The 18,806-nt window shown below is 36.3% G+C and overlaps 1 pseudogene; it reads left to right on the plus strand.

The window, feature by feature from the left end:
* LOC127660327 (WD repeat- and FYVE domain-containing protein 4-like) overlaps positions 1-18,806 on the plus strand; it is a 76,997-nt pseudogene that overhangs the window by 40,272 nt on the left and 17,919 nt on the right.

The raw sequence follows: 18,806 nt of genomic DNA on the forward strand, positions 1-18,806 counted from the left end.
GAAAGCGGGATACAGTACATACTATTATTCCTAACATCAGAAGAACTAATGATAAGGGTAAAATGTGAGAAAGTCGAAATTTGCTGTTCCCAAGGTTGGGAGGGTTACTTTTAAAATGTATTCCACTACAGATTACAGAATTCATGCTGTAAAATGTAATTTGTAACGCATTCCATTGAATTACTCAAGGTTAGAAATACTTTGGATTACCTCTTCAGCACTGATAGATTTTTTTCACTTGTTTTGACTATGAAAAATGTGCCAGTGCAGGAAGACAAAATACACAAGGTAAAAATACATTCTCTAAAAAAAAGCCTAAATATCTTATGCAGTGTTGTTTCTAAAACAAAATAAAGAAATTGATATTTTTTTTTAAGGATTTTTAGATATTCTTACATAAAAACAATACAAAAATTATCATCAAGAAGAAGTTTTTGCCCTAATTTCAAAAAGAAAAAAATGCTGATCTAACATGGATATGCTTTCACTGTACTTCTCTGCTCATATAAATGTAACACACCTTTAAAAAGTGTTTACGCACTATTCAAATGCACTTTGGATTGCATAATTTATATGCATAAAGTTTTCCAAATGAATAGACTAAATACTAAATGGAACAAATGACAATGCAATGCAAAGTAATCTGGTCAGTAATAAAAATACTTTTTGAATGTAACTTTATTCTGTTTAGTGGATTACAGTTACTATTATGTTGTATTTTAAATCAGCAATTCCGTTACATGTATTCCAATACTTCCCAACCTTGGCTGCTTCTGACTGTGAGGTTGCACCTTCTGCTCTGCGTATCGAAACTTAGGTGATAATTTTGTCCGATCTTAACATCTTGTTTGGCACATTTCAGTGCAGGATTGTTTTGTGAACACAATGCAATGCAGACTTTGCAAAGAGGCTGTTATTGATGGATAAGGCAGTTAATAAAAAATATTGTACACAACAGAAAACTCATAGCTTGCGAGTAATTGAGCAAATGAAATTACAAAAAATTCCCTTTAAGACTCAGAATTAATACCTTAAAATGAGTCTGTTTGCGTACACTTTGATTTGTTCAATCAGGATTGGAATTTTCTTAGTTCACAGGCTTTTGCCTCCCACTTTGAACGAGAATGACACTTTCACCGATTTGGATTTTGATGATCAATCACAAGGTATCATTATTCAATAAAATACCTGAAAATTGCAATAGACATGAGCTTTGTTCATAATTTTGTAAATACATTTTGTAATCTATGACTGAAGCTCATTCCTTGTATGCTCTTTAAACAATTTTGACAATGTAAAAACACACAAAAAAATCCCATCTTGTTCTCTTGTTTCCATGATCCCAGTCACAAAAATGCACATATTCTGGGATACTGATGTGTTCATGTTTCTTGAATGGCAGTAACCAGGAAGGGGTTTTCTTCACACTGTGGTCAGATTGGTTCCTCATCTTCTTAGAGGGCCACATCCACACCAGCACAGTGCTGCTGGTTCTCTCTCTACTCACTCACTTCCTCTCTTATAAGAACATCCTGGCCAGGTTCAAGGATGGTGTTTCACCAGGAACGTTAGTGGAGACCATGGACATGGACCATGGACATGACATTTTAGGCACTTATGAAACATTTTCCATAGTGAGGTTTTCTTCAAAAATAAATGGTTTTGATTTATCCTTGAACATCATACAAAGTCCAGTAAACAAAAGCTAAATCAATATTTGCCCTTCAAAACAGCACAAATCCTCCTAGGTACACCTGGACACAGTTTTTCTTGGTTTTTGGCAGATAAGATGTTCCAGGCTTCATGGAGAATTCACCACAGTTCCTCTATCTATTTAGGCTGTCTCAATTTCTTCTGTCCCTTCTTGTAATCCCAGACTGACACTATGTTCAGTGGGGGCTCTATGGGGGGCACACAATCTGTTGTAGGGCTTCCTGCTCTTCTATTCTGTTTGCAAAAGAAATATTTGGGAGTCTAAAATATACATTTTCTATTGACACACTAAAGCTGAAGATATAAATAACCTTAATAAAGTAATCTTAAGAAATGTTTTGTGAAATATCTTATGACTAAGACTTTTCACAGTACTGTATAAATGTATATAATTATTTTATTTTATTTTTTCCTTTGGAATTTAAATGACTCTCCTCATTGATTGTAAAATGATGTTTGTCTTATTAAAAGTGTTGTGTTTCCTGGTTGATAAATGATGTGAGGGTTTATACATGTTCTTTGTCCTTTTGGTTGCAGGTGGATGTTGACCTGATGCTTCAGAGTCTGATTGACCGCTGCTGTGATGGAACTGACGTGTTTCCACTGTGTGCAGATGCAGCTTTTGTCCTTTTAAAGCTGATAAGGGTTATCATTACTAAGGTAAATAACACTAAGATTTTTGTAGAGTATACTGCATTAATGCTCAGCCATGATAAAAAATCTGCTAATCTTGAATTAATTCTAAAGTAGAATCTGTTGCTGGATCTGTAGTTTATTAATACTTTATATTTGAAATGTGCTGCTAATTGTACTGGGACTAGATAATATAACATAACTTTATTGATACTGACTGAAGGATATTCAGGTGTTAACCACTATTGATACCGATATCGATGTCCCTAAAAGATGTACAACATGCAATACCAAAATAAATAGACATGCTGTGTTCATGCTGTTATTGATTGCATTTTATATAACTGGATTAAAAAAAAATTACAAAATCCATGTACGAAATTTTTCAACCATATTGGTCAGAGTTTGTTGGTTGAATTCTTACAAGAAAATCTTCTGTTGAAACATTATTACAATATTTTCAAGATGTCAGAAATATATTTCTGTAATCCTAGAGAATGTAATCTTTGACAGATGGTTAGTATGACTACAATCAGTTATTGCAAAGAGGTTACATAATCCTGTTACATGCAGAATTTATCTTTCATCACAGTCATTGATGCAAGGCCTGTAAAACCATCTTCCTTTTAGATTTTGTGTCATTCTTGTATTTCTCTAAAAGCCTGTAACAGGAGGTGCAGCTGGCTAGGAAGTCCAGTACCCAGGTAGTGTAATGCAATTCCTCTGCCTGGTGCACAGTCTGTTTCCTCAAGACCCCCTTTAGACCTCCCCTGACTTCCTCAGCGCGCTGGCCAGTGCTATTTTCCCTTTTGAAACCCCTGAGGTGAGACTTTTGTGAATTGCACCTTACATTTTCTGTTCAAATTAAAAAATTTACCCAAGAGACATTTTATTGCCACTTAGGCATGTGGTACAGCAGTTTTGAGAAATTATATTACACATCAAATCTTCTTATACAGAGCTCTGCAGGTGTCCAGGGTACCAAAGAGAGCAATGATGTGGGGGAGCCCTTCTTGCACAGCCCCTCCCACCCAGGCAGGAAGCAGGTGTGTGACTTCATCCGCATCCTCTTGATGGATAGCCTCATTAACATCTCTGCCAAAGAGGTCTACATCCTTTAATACAGCTGCTAGAGGTGAGGTATTTCTCAAATGGGAAAATGTCAAGTCAAGTCATTTTTATTTGGATAGCGCCTTTCACAACACACATTATTTCAAAGCAGCTTTATAGAAGATCAGGCATTAACAGAAGATAAAACTGTAATATCTATAATGTCTAAGAGTTGTTATTGTGTAGTTTAATAAAATACGATTGTGAATTGTGTTTAAAAATGAGTAATTAAATAATAATTGTATTTATAACCCCAGTAAGCAAGCTAAAGGTGACAAATTTCCAGAAGATGTTGGTTAATGGAGAAAAATTACCTTGGGAGAAACCAGACTCACTGTGGGATCACCAGTTCCCCTCATGAATATAATGCCAATATTACTTATGTATAGTGCAAGTCATGGTTTAAAATTATTAAACTAAGTAAGTGATAAGGGACAGTGTTTAAACAAGGGTTGTGTTTGAACTGTAAGATTAATGACTAATGTCTTTGAAGTCCTTCCTGGATTCATTGAAGAAGTTCACATAGATGCAATTGTCCTTGTTAGTTGTCTCATGAAGGGTTTTGTTGGCAATTAATGGTAGTCTATATATTCCATTTCAAGAGTGTAGTCCATCATTAGACCGAGGTGATGCAGGCAGAGATCAGTGAGGTGCATCACAGTTCAACCCGGCAGGTAATTTCGGTGAGGTCCAAGGTTCAGGCAATGGCATATGAAGTATCCCATGTCTTACAGTTGGAGTTGGCATCAGTTCATCCTCTGAAGTCCATTGTAATTGACTGAAGTGATGTTTGGCTGGCACCGGCTGCTATTACTCATCATCACACAGTGACACATAGCAGTGCAGTCCAACACGATGCAGGAATGGAGCTGAATCCAGACGATTCTGGTGACCCCAGGATAGGAGTCCCGAGGTTGAGACAGGGAAACAAATAAATAATAGTAGAATAGATGCCATTCAATTTGCAGAGTTATAGATCATGATCATTGTTTCTGGTTCCTGCAGACCTAATTAAAGCAGCCTTATTGTGAGTTTAAGGATAAATTAGGTGTATGCCTGGCTAAATAGTTGAGTCTTTAGTCTAGACTTTAACTGAGTGAGTGTGTCTGCATCTCGGACCGTGTTAGGGAGACTATTCCATAGTTTAAGTGCCAAATCAGAAAAGGATCTACCTCCTTTTGTGGATTTTGATATTCTAGGAACTATTAAAAGGCCATAATTTTGCAATCATAATGAACATGATGGAATATAGTGTGGTAGAAGGTCACTTAAGTACTGCAGAGCTAGACCATTCAAAGCTTTGTACGTAGTTAACAGAATTTTTAAATGAATACGAAATTTAACAGGTAGCCAGTGTAACAACGACAAAATGGGGCTAATATGATCATATTTCTTGGTTCTCGTCAGCACTCTGGCTGCTGCATTTTGAACCAATCGAAGTTTATTTATTGAACTTGCTGGACATCCTCCCAGTAATGCATTACAATAATCTAGTCTTGAGGTCATGAATGCATGAATTAGTTTTTCTGCATCAGCAACAGAGAGCTTGTTTCGTAATTTAGCAGTATTTCTTAGGTGGAAGAAGGCTGTTCTACAAACATTGGTAATTTGATTTTTAAAGGACAGGTTGGTATCAAATATAACACCTAACCTCTTCGCTGTTGAAGATGATGTAACTACATCCATCGAGAGCCAAATTATATTTTAGCGGCTTATTTTTAGAGGTTTTTGTTACAATAATTTGTTCCTCTGTTTTGTCGAAATTGAGTAGAAGGAAATTTCTGGCCATCCAATATTTGATTTCATTGATACACTCTGCTAATTTGGAGAATTGTTAAATCTCATCAGGGTTTGAAGAAATATAAATTTGGGTATTGTCTGCATAACAGTGGAAACTTATTCCACAATTCCTGATAATATCTCCCAGGGGAAGCATATACAAGGAGAAAAGAAGAGGCCCTAAAACTGATCCCTGTGGCACTCCATACTTTACTTTTGTTTGATTTGACAATTCCTCATTTATATAGACAAAGTGGTAGTGGTCTGCTAAATAGGACCTAAACCATGCTAATGCAACTCCACAAATGCCAACATAATTCTCTTTCCTATTTAAGAGAATGTTGTGATCTATTGTGTCGAATGCAGCACTAAGATCTAAAACAACCTGAATCTAAAAATGTAAAATACTGACATATTGACACTCAATTGCTAAGGTATTCTGGGTGGTTTGTGGGTTTCTTATTGGTCCAGGGCTCCATGATTTTTTGGTCCAAAGTTTAATACTTAACACTGAAGTATTACATTTCTGCGCCATCAACGACACCGAATTGAAATGAAAAAAATAAACAATATTTTGAAACAGCTTTTTTAATATGCCCCCAGCCTGCCATTGATCAAAGAAACAGATTGTCTGGATGGGTCGCTCAAAACTAAAAGGCATTTTTATAAACCTTGTTTACAGTTTTCAAGAAAATTAACCTACAGTACAAATGGCTTATCAAGTTGGGATAGGAGAAATTATTTTAACACCACAAAATTGCTTTCAAGTTAGGGGTTTGTTCAAGTCCCTAACCCCTAACATAACCATATAGAGTACGTTAAAAAAAAAATTTTTTTTTTTAAGAAAGGTACTTATATTGTAGTGTAGGATTTACATTGAACTGTTAAATATTTGATGCAGTGTAAAGTGTCTTTTCTCCATAAGGTGGCACTCTTTGCTCAGTTTTCACGGTACTGCACTAGATGCATATTGCTGCTCAATGATGGACCATTACAAGCTGTTTATACAGCCTTGCCATTAGTGCACTGGTGGACTGTAGTGAAGATCTTTTTTTTTTTTTTTTTCCTCAGCATTGCTTATTTTAACATTCTGAATGTTTTGTTTTTAGTTTTCCCCAGATGGTGTGTCTCAAGAGCAGAGGCAACGCTTTCAGACTGAGCTTCTGGAGTTTATGATGGACATCATCCACATGACAGGATAGGAAGAGGGCCAGTCCACACATGTGGCTGGAGATGATAAAATATATCACTCATCATAAAGCTACACTGCATATCTTTGGAAAGCTGAACATAGATACAGGCAGGGGACTAAAATATATTTATTTTTCTCCACACTTTTTCTTCTATTTGAATGAAAGTGAATGGCACAAGCAAGATTTTCTTAACAGATTTTTATACAAAAGCAAACAGGAAGTGCTTATATTGTGTTGTAATTATATTATGACCTCAAACCCACCTGTCAGAATGCAAAGTGTTTGTACATCATTAAATATAGTATATGCCCTTGTAAATTACACCTTTCACATAATATCCCATTAACTCAATGTCCCACTAAATTCTTTCAAGGTCCATCCAAGTCCAAGCAGGAAGGAAAGGCTGCCATTTTGGTTGAAAACGTGGCATTCTTCTGTAAAAAGCTAGTGGAGAAACTCTATTCAGGCATGTTTGTGGCTGATCCAGAGAACCTACTGGTCTTCATAGCAGAACAGATTGCAGTGGCGAGTTCATATTCTTATTTCAGTCCTAGCATAATATTTTTTAAGCCTTTGGGTAAATTATGCATAATGTGTCCATGGACTTTTTTTTATTACCATCAAGATTTCAGTTCAAATTTAAATAAAATTGACTTGTCACAATTGCTTTTTTTTTTTTTTCACCAATTTTAATGAGCTTTTTCCATTCACCATATTATTTTAAAAGCTCCTGCAATATGAAAAATTTATTTTAGTACAAGAATTATAAAAAAATACCAATATTCTATGTAGTCTCTCAATTAAAAAGAGGTCACAAAAGTTGCATTAATAATAATTATAAAAGAATGAGCAAAATGCTGTTTAAAATAGATTAATGTGTAATATTGCATGTCATATCGCATGTCCAAAATAATTTTATGTCAAATACCCTTAGACAAACCTTCAGACATCAGGCACTGGAGAGAGTTCAGGGTCATCGGGAGATGACAGTCAGTGTTCTGTATAAAAGCTTGAACCGAGCCCTGCTGTACTTGTCCCGACCCAGACAGACTCCTGTCGAGCAGGAGCTCATTATTCATACAATTCACGTGTTACAGCAGCACTGGGATGTAATTATGGCGACATATAATGCCAATGTCCACTTCATCAGCTGTCTCATGCACTGCCTCCTCCTCATCCGCTCTGGCAGGTGGGTTTCATAGTTGGTGATATTGCAAAGAGTAGCGAACATGTGGCTTGCATGTGATCAGTATGTTAATTAGACTGTTGTCACTGTCTTTTAGATTTAGTGAGGGTTTTGGTTGTGAAATCCAAGAAAAACCTTCAAGAAACATCTGGAGGTACCTGTTCCTACACAAAAACAGCCAAGGGATGTCACAGACTAATGTCTCAGATTCAGCAGAGGGTCAGTTTTTCTTTTTCTGCTAGGCATATGAGTTAAATAAAGCATTATGCTGCTTGAGGCCATGTTACTGTGACTTTAACATGGATAAGGGGTGTTCCTAGGCACAACGCAATGTGGTTAAATAACTTTAACACACTGCCTTGAGTGGCTTATTGGTTTTATAAAAAAGTGGCAAGGGAAATATTATATAAGACAAAACTGTTCAACTGACAGTTATTTAAATTTATTATCAATAAGTAATTCTTCTGCCAAGTAATGCAGTTCATTGGTCTAACTATAAGTTTATGGTTGCCAAGCTATGTGACCGCTTGGCTCATTAAATTGTGATTGGTTAGGCCACATTCGAAGCACATTCTACATTAGCGTTGGAACTATCCATTTTATAATTAAAAGAAGAATTTATTGAATGTTGTTGTGATTCTTGTAGTGGAGTCGAAGCTGATGATGCTTGTGGAAAGCACCTGGAGAAAAGTGATGCAGGAGTGGCGACAGGCATGAGACGAGGCGTATAAGATCGACCTGTCTGCTAAGACAGCTGGCAAGGAGGGCCAGGTTTCTATGGGTGATGTCAACCCTCTGTTGGTGGAGATAGCAAAGAAAGCCTGGAAGCTCTTTAAAGGTCAGTCACTGCTTCTTGTGTGTCACACTTTGAGATTACTGTCAGTCATCTTTTGTATCTTACTTAAGTTTTGGTTGTATGTGGATGATGTGTGAGAAGAGATTGTCACATATTAATGGAGTATCTTAGCTGTAGCCTACACAATGTAGAGCATCAAGCACAATTTTGTCTGCTAATTTTGAGTTCAGCAAATGAATATTTTGTACACTACCAGTAAAGTTTATACTGGACTAGAGGTAGACCGATATATCGGTTTTACAGATTAATCAGTGCCGATAGTTGTTTTTGGGGACTTGGGATAGTTGCAGATAGTTTTTTCATCATTTTGTCATTTCAAAATAAGTGTCCACGTTGTGTTTTGGGCTTGTTTATACTTAAAAGTCCTGCATTATTGAGATTTTGGTTGAACAAAAACTGCATCTGGGATTTTATACATTTTGGACTCTTTGACTTTGCCCACCATAGTAAAGAAATACATTTGTTTTTGACATTCTATAAATCGATTTGTAAAAATATTGTCCGATTAATCAGTTGTCAGACTTTCCCACCACCTTAGTTATTGGTATCAGCAAAATCCACTTTAGATCGCTCTCTATACTGGACACAACTACACATTCTTTATTATTACTGGTTTACACATTTTATTACAGTAGTAAAGTCATTAGAACTATGAAATATTGCAATAGCACATATGAAAATTATGTAGTGACCAAAAAGTACTGTAAGCCATTCTTTAGATAACAGCTCTCAACCAACTTCATGATGTATCCACCTGGGATGCTTTTTAAATAGTATTAAACAGTATTCCCATGTGTGCTGGACACTTGTTAGCTGCTTTTTCCACACTATCCAGACTGTGTATGTTGTTGCATGCTTAATGTAATTGAGCATTTTCTTTTCAGACTCTCAGAAGAAGAAAGTGATTAATGGTCACCAGAAGAGGGCAGGACTTCTCAGCAGTGCATTTGCAGTCGGTTCAGAGGAGGTTTGGGAAGGATTCAGTCCACAGTTCTGAGGTAGGGAACCTAACTTATATTTTCATGTCTCGACAAGATGCATGTCCAAAATTGTCTTGCTGTTTCACCTCAGTGCTCCAACTAAACTGCTTTCTATCAGTAATGCTGAGGCCATGTGATGGACTGACAGGAAGTGAATTGTTTAGCATATGATAATTCCTTTACAGGTGGCCTCACACCATCCCAATGTCACCACCACCGGCAGCCGCCACCTACCCCGTGGCACTGTCTCAATTCTATCACTAAATCAATTTGGATGATTACAGCTGAGTACACCTCAGTGGGCAATGTAATTGATATTTGTTAATTTTTTCCATGGGAACACTCACTAGAACATTGCGTTTGCTGTTGAAGGTTAAAGACGCTGTTATTGTTGTTTTTCCCCCCCGAAACGCAGCCCACATCATTAGTTCCCACCGCCGAAGACGTTGCCATCTGGAAAAGGATGCACAGAGATATTACTCAGGCACGAGGGCATGAAATTGCTGTTTCTTTGCAACTGCTGCTATCTTCGTCTCTGCCGCGGAAACAGGGCGGTAATTATAGGCAGTCCCGATCCGATGAAAACATTCATTTCGTCTTACTCTGTATCATATCAGCTTGTGACAGCTTATCAGCTGTCTTGATAAATTGGCCACCTCAAAAACCTGCTGCTTGAAATTTTTTGCAAATTCCACACAGTTTAAGGGATTGTGTGTTGATCCTGGAAATGTAGAAATATGCATTGTTTTTTTGTTTTTTGTCTAATCTTGGAATTATTAGTGTGACTGAATTGGAAGCAGATAATATTAGGGCTCATTTTTCCAATGTAAACTGTACTCTTTTTCTATTTTTCTAGGTTACAAATAAAAATCAATTATCCAACTTTTTAATAATATTATAAGATATTTCAAAAATATGTTATTGAAGAATTAAAAAGTATAAATAGAAACAAAAGACACTATACAGTATAAATTCATAAAACTGGTCATAAATATTGGTTATCAGCCTTAACAAAATGTATTAACGGCCATCGGAATAGGCCAATATTTTTATGTCTGTGCATCCCTTGAAATATTTTTTTTTAAGTAATTTTCAATTATTTTCAACAAAGTTATCTCACAGCATAAATTCACGATATGTGCATTTAACTGTCTTTTTAATTGCCGATTGTGTCCCTTGATCTTTTCTGTTGCTAGATATTTGTGACTATTTCATGATTTTCATCCAATGATTGATAAATTACCCAATGCTCCAGCATTTTAAAATGTTTATTAAACATATGCAGTCTAATCCAGTAGTCTGTACACCAGAGAACTAAACCATACAGCATAGTGCAGGGCAAACTTTCCTCCGGATTCATTTCAGATATATGCTACAGACTAATTATAACTTCATAATGGAAAGATAATTAACATAGCTAATGATCAAGTTAAGTTTATTACACATTCGCCAACAGCCTAAAATGAAGCTGACATTATGTTATGTTATCATCAAAGGTGGCCTTTTTCTGTGGAAAATAATTAAAATGGAAATCAGTGTGATGTTAATTGCAGGGGGGATGCTGTTTAATGTGGCGCACGTTCGAGGCCAATAAGTTTGCTGTTTGGTAAATGGAGTAATTAATGCTATATATTACTTATGATTCTCTAAATAAAGGAATGCGATTAACAATGATTCAGTGTTTATCTGTCAAGACAGGGCCATAATTACTCCTGTGAACTTCTTAATCCTGCCATCCATTTGGCACACACAAATGCACAATTTTCTTCTAGTTTTATAACTTGTTACTGGAGTTGTTGTTTTTTGTTGTTGTTTTTTGCTATGTCCCCCAATGGCCCTTTTCTTGAATTTTCGCAGGATTTTTCTCACTTTGCTGTGGCAAACAGCAAAGCTGTATGTTAGTGAATTGTAGTAGATTGAGTTTGGAGAAATTGAATAACAACTTTTTTTTTCATTCCCAATGAAATATTTAAATGTTTTAGAATGTTTTGAAATTTTGTCCTCCAGAATTGAAGTTCTGTTGTTTTAATTAGTTTTGTACAATGCCTACAAAAAGTGTTTACTCCCTTGAAAGTTTTCATATTTGATTGTTTTACAACATTAAACCACAGAGAATTTATATTGCATACCAATGATCAAAGTGGAAAAACATTCTACAAAGTGGTCCAAATGTATTACAGTTAATAAAAACAAAATAAATGTTTGAATTTGCTATTCACTCACTTAAAGTCTGTATTATGTTTATTGGTAAATTGGTTTACAATAAGGTTCTATTTGTTACAATACATTACATATCATGAATTAACAATGAACAGATATATTTTTATGGCATTAATATTGGTTATTATCAATAAAAATACAGTTGGTCATGTTAGTTCATAATGCATTTACTAATGCTATTTACATACTTTGAATTTTAAATAATTTAAATAATTAAGTGCTAAAAAAGTAAAACTGATGTTAACGAATACAATTTTGGTGTAAAGTGTTATCATTTTATTCAGTGTTTAGATGCACCTTTGGTCAAAAAGTGCCCATAAAAGCCAGATTACATCCACTTTGATTTAAAACATGGAAAAGTGCATTTTTCAATGGGAGTGCATTTTTTTTTAATAGGCACTGTATTGGTCATTAGATAGCACATATGCATGCACAGTCAAAGAACGCCAATATTTGTTAGAATTATTTTTATACAAACAAAATTTTTAGCAATCTTGGGTTTATTCTTATGCCTTACTAATTCATGATTGTCTCAATATGAGCTATAATAGTGTTGGACTCTGTACTCTCATAGTCCCCCTAGTCTCTGAACTGCCGTCAATGTGGCTGTTGGGTCAGCTGTAAGAGTACACCACTGTGATGATTGGTTTAATGAGCCTTTAAGTAAATCTGGATATGAGCAGGTTAGTGGTGAAGTACACAGGCTTCCTGAAGGGCTAATGCCTATCAGTACAATAAATCAGCAGGACACAGAGCATGGCGCAGGGCCAGCAGCCACCTCACACTGTGCTTATATTATACTTTAAGTTAATTAGTGCACGCTGAGGACTATTGGAGACAGCTTTATTGTATGGTTAAATAGCCACTAGCTTGTTTTTCCCACATGAATGCAATTTGCGAAATGTTATTGTAACAGTGCAAATCTAAAAAGCTACAGTACATATAACTGTCCAGTTGTTCACCTTACAATGTACTTTTGTGTGTGTCTGTGCGTGTGCGCGCGTGTGTGTTTTTGTTAAAGGGGTTCGTGTCCGATATGGAAGCACACTGGCAAACTTGTGAGACCATTTCTGATGGCATGTTGAGAAGTCACGCACAGGTTTATGATTTTAAAAATAAATACATTAAATGTATATATATATATATATATATATATATATATATATATATATTTTTCTTGGAACTGCTGTGCCACTGGAATCCATCAGGAGGAGTTTAATTGACTCATTGTGCTGCGCTCATGTTCTGTGTAGATGATTCACAGTGAAAATGAGCAATTGGCTTTTCAGTGGCTAAGAATAGAAGAGGACCTACTCAGGGAGAGGGGCCTCTTCAGCCCCGGGCCAGGAGTCTTCCTCAAACAGGGCTGGGTGCAGAAAACTGCTGAAGGGCACAACCGTATGCGATCACAAATTCGTCGAAAGAAACTACGGTGCTCCAAAAAGGTGAACCATTGCCGTTGTTCCTACCGGGTTCCCACAGTCATGGCAAACCTGTACATATCAATGAAGCTTAAAATTTTTATTTCCAGGCCTGATAAAGATATTGAAATTAATAAAACAGAGTGACTATTTGCATTAGGCGTAAATAGCACCTGCCACAGAGGAGGCTATTTGCACTCCAATTGTCTGGTGGATACACAAAAATTGAAGACTAACTTTGCCCCCAGTATCGCAGCAGTTGTGTGAGGTGACGTTGTTGATGTGCTTTTTATTGTGTGGATGATAATAATAATAATACATAAAAATGAATTTAAAGATTGATTTCCTCTCAGGGATTTGAGAGAAAGGTTTGATCCAGTTAAAACTAACCATGGTTTTTCTATAGTAATATTGTAGTAACCATTATTTTTTGGCAGAAGCCATAGCTTTAATTCAGTTAACATGGTGTTACTACAGTTATGTGGTGTTAATATAGTAACCATGTTAAATTTTGAGGTTACTATGATTTTGTTGATATTTTAGTGATGGTGATGATACTATGGTTACTGTAGTAAAACCATGGTTAATTTTTGTAAGGGAAGGTTAGGGTTAAGGCTAGGAATTGATGTAGGGTGTCTGTTGAACTTTAAATAAACACAATGAACACTAACTGCAAAAACGAAGTATTAGGGGTTTAAATAGTATCTGCCACTCTTTGCACCAGGGTAGGTATTTTATTTACGGTGTCATTTATAAAAATGTTTTACGACTTTAATCTTTTTTTTTCTTTTTTTTCTTTTTTATTATGCAGCTCCAGTTGTATCTCCACATCTGTTTTAAACGTTTGTTTATTTCATGTGTGTACCAGACCCCTGGATACTTTGTGAGGCAGGCCGTTAGGGAGAGGAGCAGCCTAGTTTAGACTGTGAACATTTGACCTTCCTCCCTGTACTGAACGAAGCCTCGCATCTGCCCGGAGATTTATCAGAGCTGTGCATGGACACACAGCTCATTCTGCAGGAGCTGATACCCAGTGAAGAGGTAAGAGTGAACCCATATTAATCTCAGGGTTTCCACTGCAATAAAAATTGTAATTTTCCTGCCTGGAAAAGTCATTGAAACGAGTATAAACATTAAAATTCATATAGATTTTAATATAACATAATGGTACACTACCATTCAAAAGTTTAGGGTCACTTACTCATTCTTTGTTTATTTATTTTTTTTTTTTCACATTTTAGAATAATAGCAAAGCCATCACAACTATGGAGTAATATAAATGAAACTATGGGAATTATGTTATAACTAAATAAATCAAAACTATGTTATATTTTAGCATCTTCAAAGTGGCCACGCTTTGCCTAGATTTTGCAGACATGTACTCTTGACATTTTCTCAACCAACTTCTTGAGTTATCACCCTGGGATGCTTTTTAAACCATACTGAAGGAGTTCCCATCTATATGTTGGGCACTTTTCTTAATTATTCAGTCCTAGTCATCTATTTCTAAAACTTTTTTTTTTTTAAATAAAATTTTAGTTATATAATTAAATAAATTAATATTATATGTCATAATGTATATTATAATAATGGCTGAGAGTCTTATTGGACACATTTGTACACTAATAAGTATAAATACTTGCATATATTAATTCAAAAGCTTGGTACCTGACATCCAAACTGAAATCTGCTGCATTCATCTCTATGAAATTATTTTTTAAACATTCATATCAAGTAGCCATGGACTGGAAAGGTTATTGAAACATCATGGAATTTTACTACATAATAGCATGGAAAGCATATAAACTTAATGTCATTAAAATACTTCCTATTACTCGTGAACTGAAATTTTTGCCTTACATCCTTGCAGCTTTGGTCAAGTTAGAGTGCGGTATGCAAAAAAAAAAACATTCCTGTGCTTCAGTGCAGACATCTGTAATCCCTGTGTGTGTTTGAGCCTGACAGGTCTCTTCAGCATTAACAGGGTGAAGAGTGCCTGACAGAAGTATTAATAAGGAACAGTAGGGGGTGATGTCTGCTGTCATGTATTCATTCAGTTGGTGGTGTGTGTCCTGCTGTGCTGTGTGCCAGCTGAACTGCCCTCTCCATACTTATTAATATAGAAATGCACACTGCCGACATCTGCATTCTTACAGTAATTCCAGAAACCATGTGACGGTTGTAATTTACAGGCACAATATCTTTAGAGGCTTAGTTTTTTTATTTTTGCTCAAATGGGAAATAACTTCACAGATTCAGTATTAGGTATTATTAGTAATTCCTGTTGTACAAAACCGTGGCCTTGCATTTAGATCACATGTTCTGACTAATTTAGCCATGTTGCTCATGTGAGCAATGCAGATTCGAGTCTCTAATATGAGAGTCACCTCACATAATTTCCTTATCCAATTCCTCCCTCTTCTCCCCATCATTTCCTGTCCTCCCTCTAATATTTCTATCAGTGAAGGGAGAAAACATTGTTAAAATGTAAAAATTAATGATCTGATGCCTGAAAAATTATGCAGGAAGGCATCAAGTCACCTCAGAATCTTTACGTTTATGTAATTTTTGATAGTGTCTGATAGAGGTAAAGCAGTAAATTGGCTTTTAAATGTCAATTTCCTTCCTCCTTTTTTTTTAAAAGTTATGATAGTATTATATTCATTACATATTAGCTTGGTTTATATCTTAAGCTTCTAGACCATTATGGGTGAAAAAATTGACATGGGTGGCTGTAGCTCAGTTGGTAGAGCAGGTCGGCCACTAATCGTAGGGTTGGTGGTTCGAATCCCGGCCCACACGACTCCATATGCCGAAGTATCATTGGGCAAGACACTGAACTCCAAGTTGCTCCCAATGGCAGGCTAGCACCTTGCATGGCAGCTCTGCCACCATTTGTGTATGAATGTGTGTGTGAGTGTGAGTGAATGTTACCATTGAATACCGTTAAGGTTAAAAAGGCGGTATATAAGTGCATTTACTTATAACTCATCAGTATTGCAGCTGCCTTTGTTTTCGTACACAGCCATAGCATAATCTACAATAGAAATGATGGACCATTACATATACAGTATAAAAACAATTCTGGTGTGAAAACTCCCACCTTGCATGCCTCCTCCGAGGCATGCAAAATATGACCTTGCTGTAAATCCTCAACACCAGACAGAATTAGGAGCTACTCAGGTCAGGGCTGATTCTGTTTTAAAGCTCTGTCTGAAACCAAAGCCCCACCAGGTGGACCATATATTTACACAAGGCCGTAATCAATTAGCGTGTTGCTATTGTCGCTGTGTCATTGATTAATTCTGGTAATAAACAGTGGGCCCCTCTCTCTGTGCTGGTGAGGGGACGCTTGCATGGAGAGGAGGCTCTGATTTGATTTGTATTAATTGTGGAGCGGCTGGCGGTGCGGCTGAACCCCATATGTTTCGGAGATGCGGATCCCCAGAGCCCAGAGCCACAGTGACTCAGGGCTGAGGCCAGGTGCAGCTGCTTGGTGTGAAATGAAGGGAGACAATACAATTAGCCGTGCATAATCGAGAGGTTTCGTGCGAACTCCGCCTGCAGACGATTGGCCCTGTTTCACAAACAAGCCATCCATTCAGCCTCTTCCCTTTTTCTCCCTTTAATTTTTGTTTCTCCACTATGTTGTTTAGATAATGAAGTAGTAACAGTGATCAATCAACACCAGGGTAGTGCTTCTTTGACACATAAGCCCCAGGGCACAATTTAAAAGGCAGGCTGCAGTGACACTTTGTACAACTGTTAAAAACTTTGTGTTTGCTTATTCATTAAATTTGGCTGCATGTAAAGCAAATTACCAGCATAACTGGTCATTTTAAATGGTTCAATGGCATACCATGCACAATACAGATTATTTTATGTTTGCTGATACACATGCTTTTTTCTGTAATGTATTTAAACCTCAGGTCAAAGACAAGCACTGTGTGGTGGTCGTCAGTGGTCACATGGTGACTGAAGGCGTGCTGTTGTTTGGGAAAGCTGACCTCTACATATGTGAAGGTTTCACATTGACCTCCACAGGAGATGTTTGCTGTAGAATCAGACCAAGTAAAGCTACTGCTTTCTCTTAGCACTACTCTCCAGCAAGCTGTCTTTAGTGTCTACTCAACATCTTGCAGTAAAATGGGGTTCAAAAGTATTAGGCCACTAGTGTAAATACCTCTGTTTTGCATTATTTTCTTATTTAATATTTGTTTGTTTTTTTAATGATTATTATTGCAAATTAATTATTGCAAGCAAAACAGTTTGTGTTTGTGTGAAAACAGTTTGTGTGAAAAGATGAAGGAATAATATTCATGTGCTTCGCTGAAAGAAAGAAAGAAACCTGACATTTCTTACAAAATAGTTAACATGGTCAAATGTTTTTATTTGATCAGTGACATATGACAGTGACAGTGACAGTGAATATTTTACATCAAACTTTGTTTCAAATATTTAAAAATCCTAAAACATTTTAATCTAGCTTTTTAATGTGAACCCTTTTGAACCCCTTTGTACCAATGCATATTACATACATTGAGTATACATATACAAATGCACATACTTTACAACTACAGTACATACATATAATAGTATGCATATACACTCACTGAGCAATTTATTAGGAACACCTGTACACCTACTTATTCATGTTATCATCTAATCAACCAATATTGTGGCAGCAGTGCAATGCATAAAACCATGCAGACATGGGTCAGGAGATTCAGTTAATGTTCACATCAACCATCGGAATGGGGAAATAATGTGATCTCAGTTATTTCGACCATGGCATGATTGTTGGTGCCAGATGGGCTGGTTTGAGTATTTCTGTAACTGCTGATCTCCTGGGATTTTCATGCACAACAGTCTTTAGAGTTTACTCAGAATGGTGCCAAAAACAAAAAATTATAAAATCCTGTGAGTGGAAGTTCTGCAGACGGAAAAGCTTTGTTGCTGAGAGACGTCAATGGAGAATGGCCAGACTTGTTCGAGCTGACAGAAAGGCTGTGGTAACTCGGATAATTACTCTGTATAATTGTAGTGAGCAGACTAGCATCTCAGAATGCACAACACGTTGAACCTTTAGGCAAATGGGCTACAATAGCAGAAGACCACATCGGGCTCTTTATTAGGACCATAGTGTTCGTAATAAAGTGCTCAGTGAGTGTATATAATTACTGATAATTGATTGTATTAGTTAAACATGGTAAAGGTATTATGTTTACCTTATAAAATAATTCCTATCTATGTTTTATTTATTTGTGAATGGGTATCTCAGAAGCTTATGTTTTTTTTAATGTATTATAGTGTGAGAGACTCATATATTTGCAACATGATGAATAAAGAGAAAAGCTCTTTGAGGACGAGCTGCAAGGCCAATTTTATGCAAGTTTGTTTAATTATTTTTTTGTTTTTTTCTTGTCTTAATGATGCTTCAGGACAATGCACTGGAAATATTCTTGAAGAACAGGACTTCAGTGTTCATTATATTCTTCAACGCCATCACGCCAATGCCTATAAAAGGTAAAGTGGGAGTGTTTCTGCTGTGTGCTTGTAAAGAAATGTGTATGAGTTTTTACAGAGCAAATTGATTTCTCTCTATTTGTCCTATTTCCAGGCTTTGTGCTGTGGTCTCCTCATTAAAGGGAACAGGCATCTCAGAGAATGTCCTTAATGTGAGGTGATTGTCAAAACAGTGAACAAAATGCCATT

Source organism: Xyrauchen texanus, chromosome 20 (assembly GCF_025860055.1).
Source record: "Xyrauchen texanus isolate HMW12.3.18 chromosome 20, RBS_HiC_50CHRs, whole genome shotgun sequence".
In the NCBI taxonomy this organism is placed as follows: domain Eukaryota; kingdom Metazoa; phylum Chordata; class Actinopteri; order Cypriniformes; family Catostomidae; genus Xyrauchen; species Xyrauchen texanus.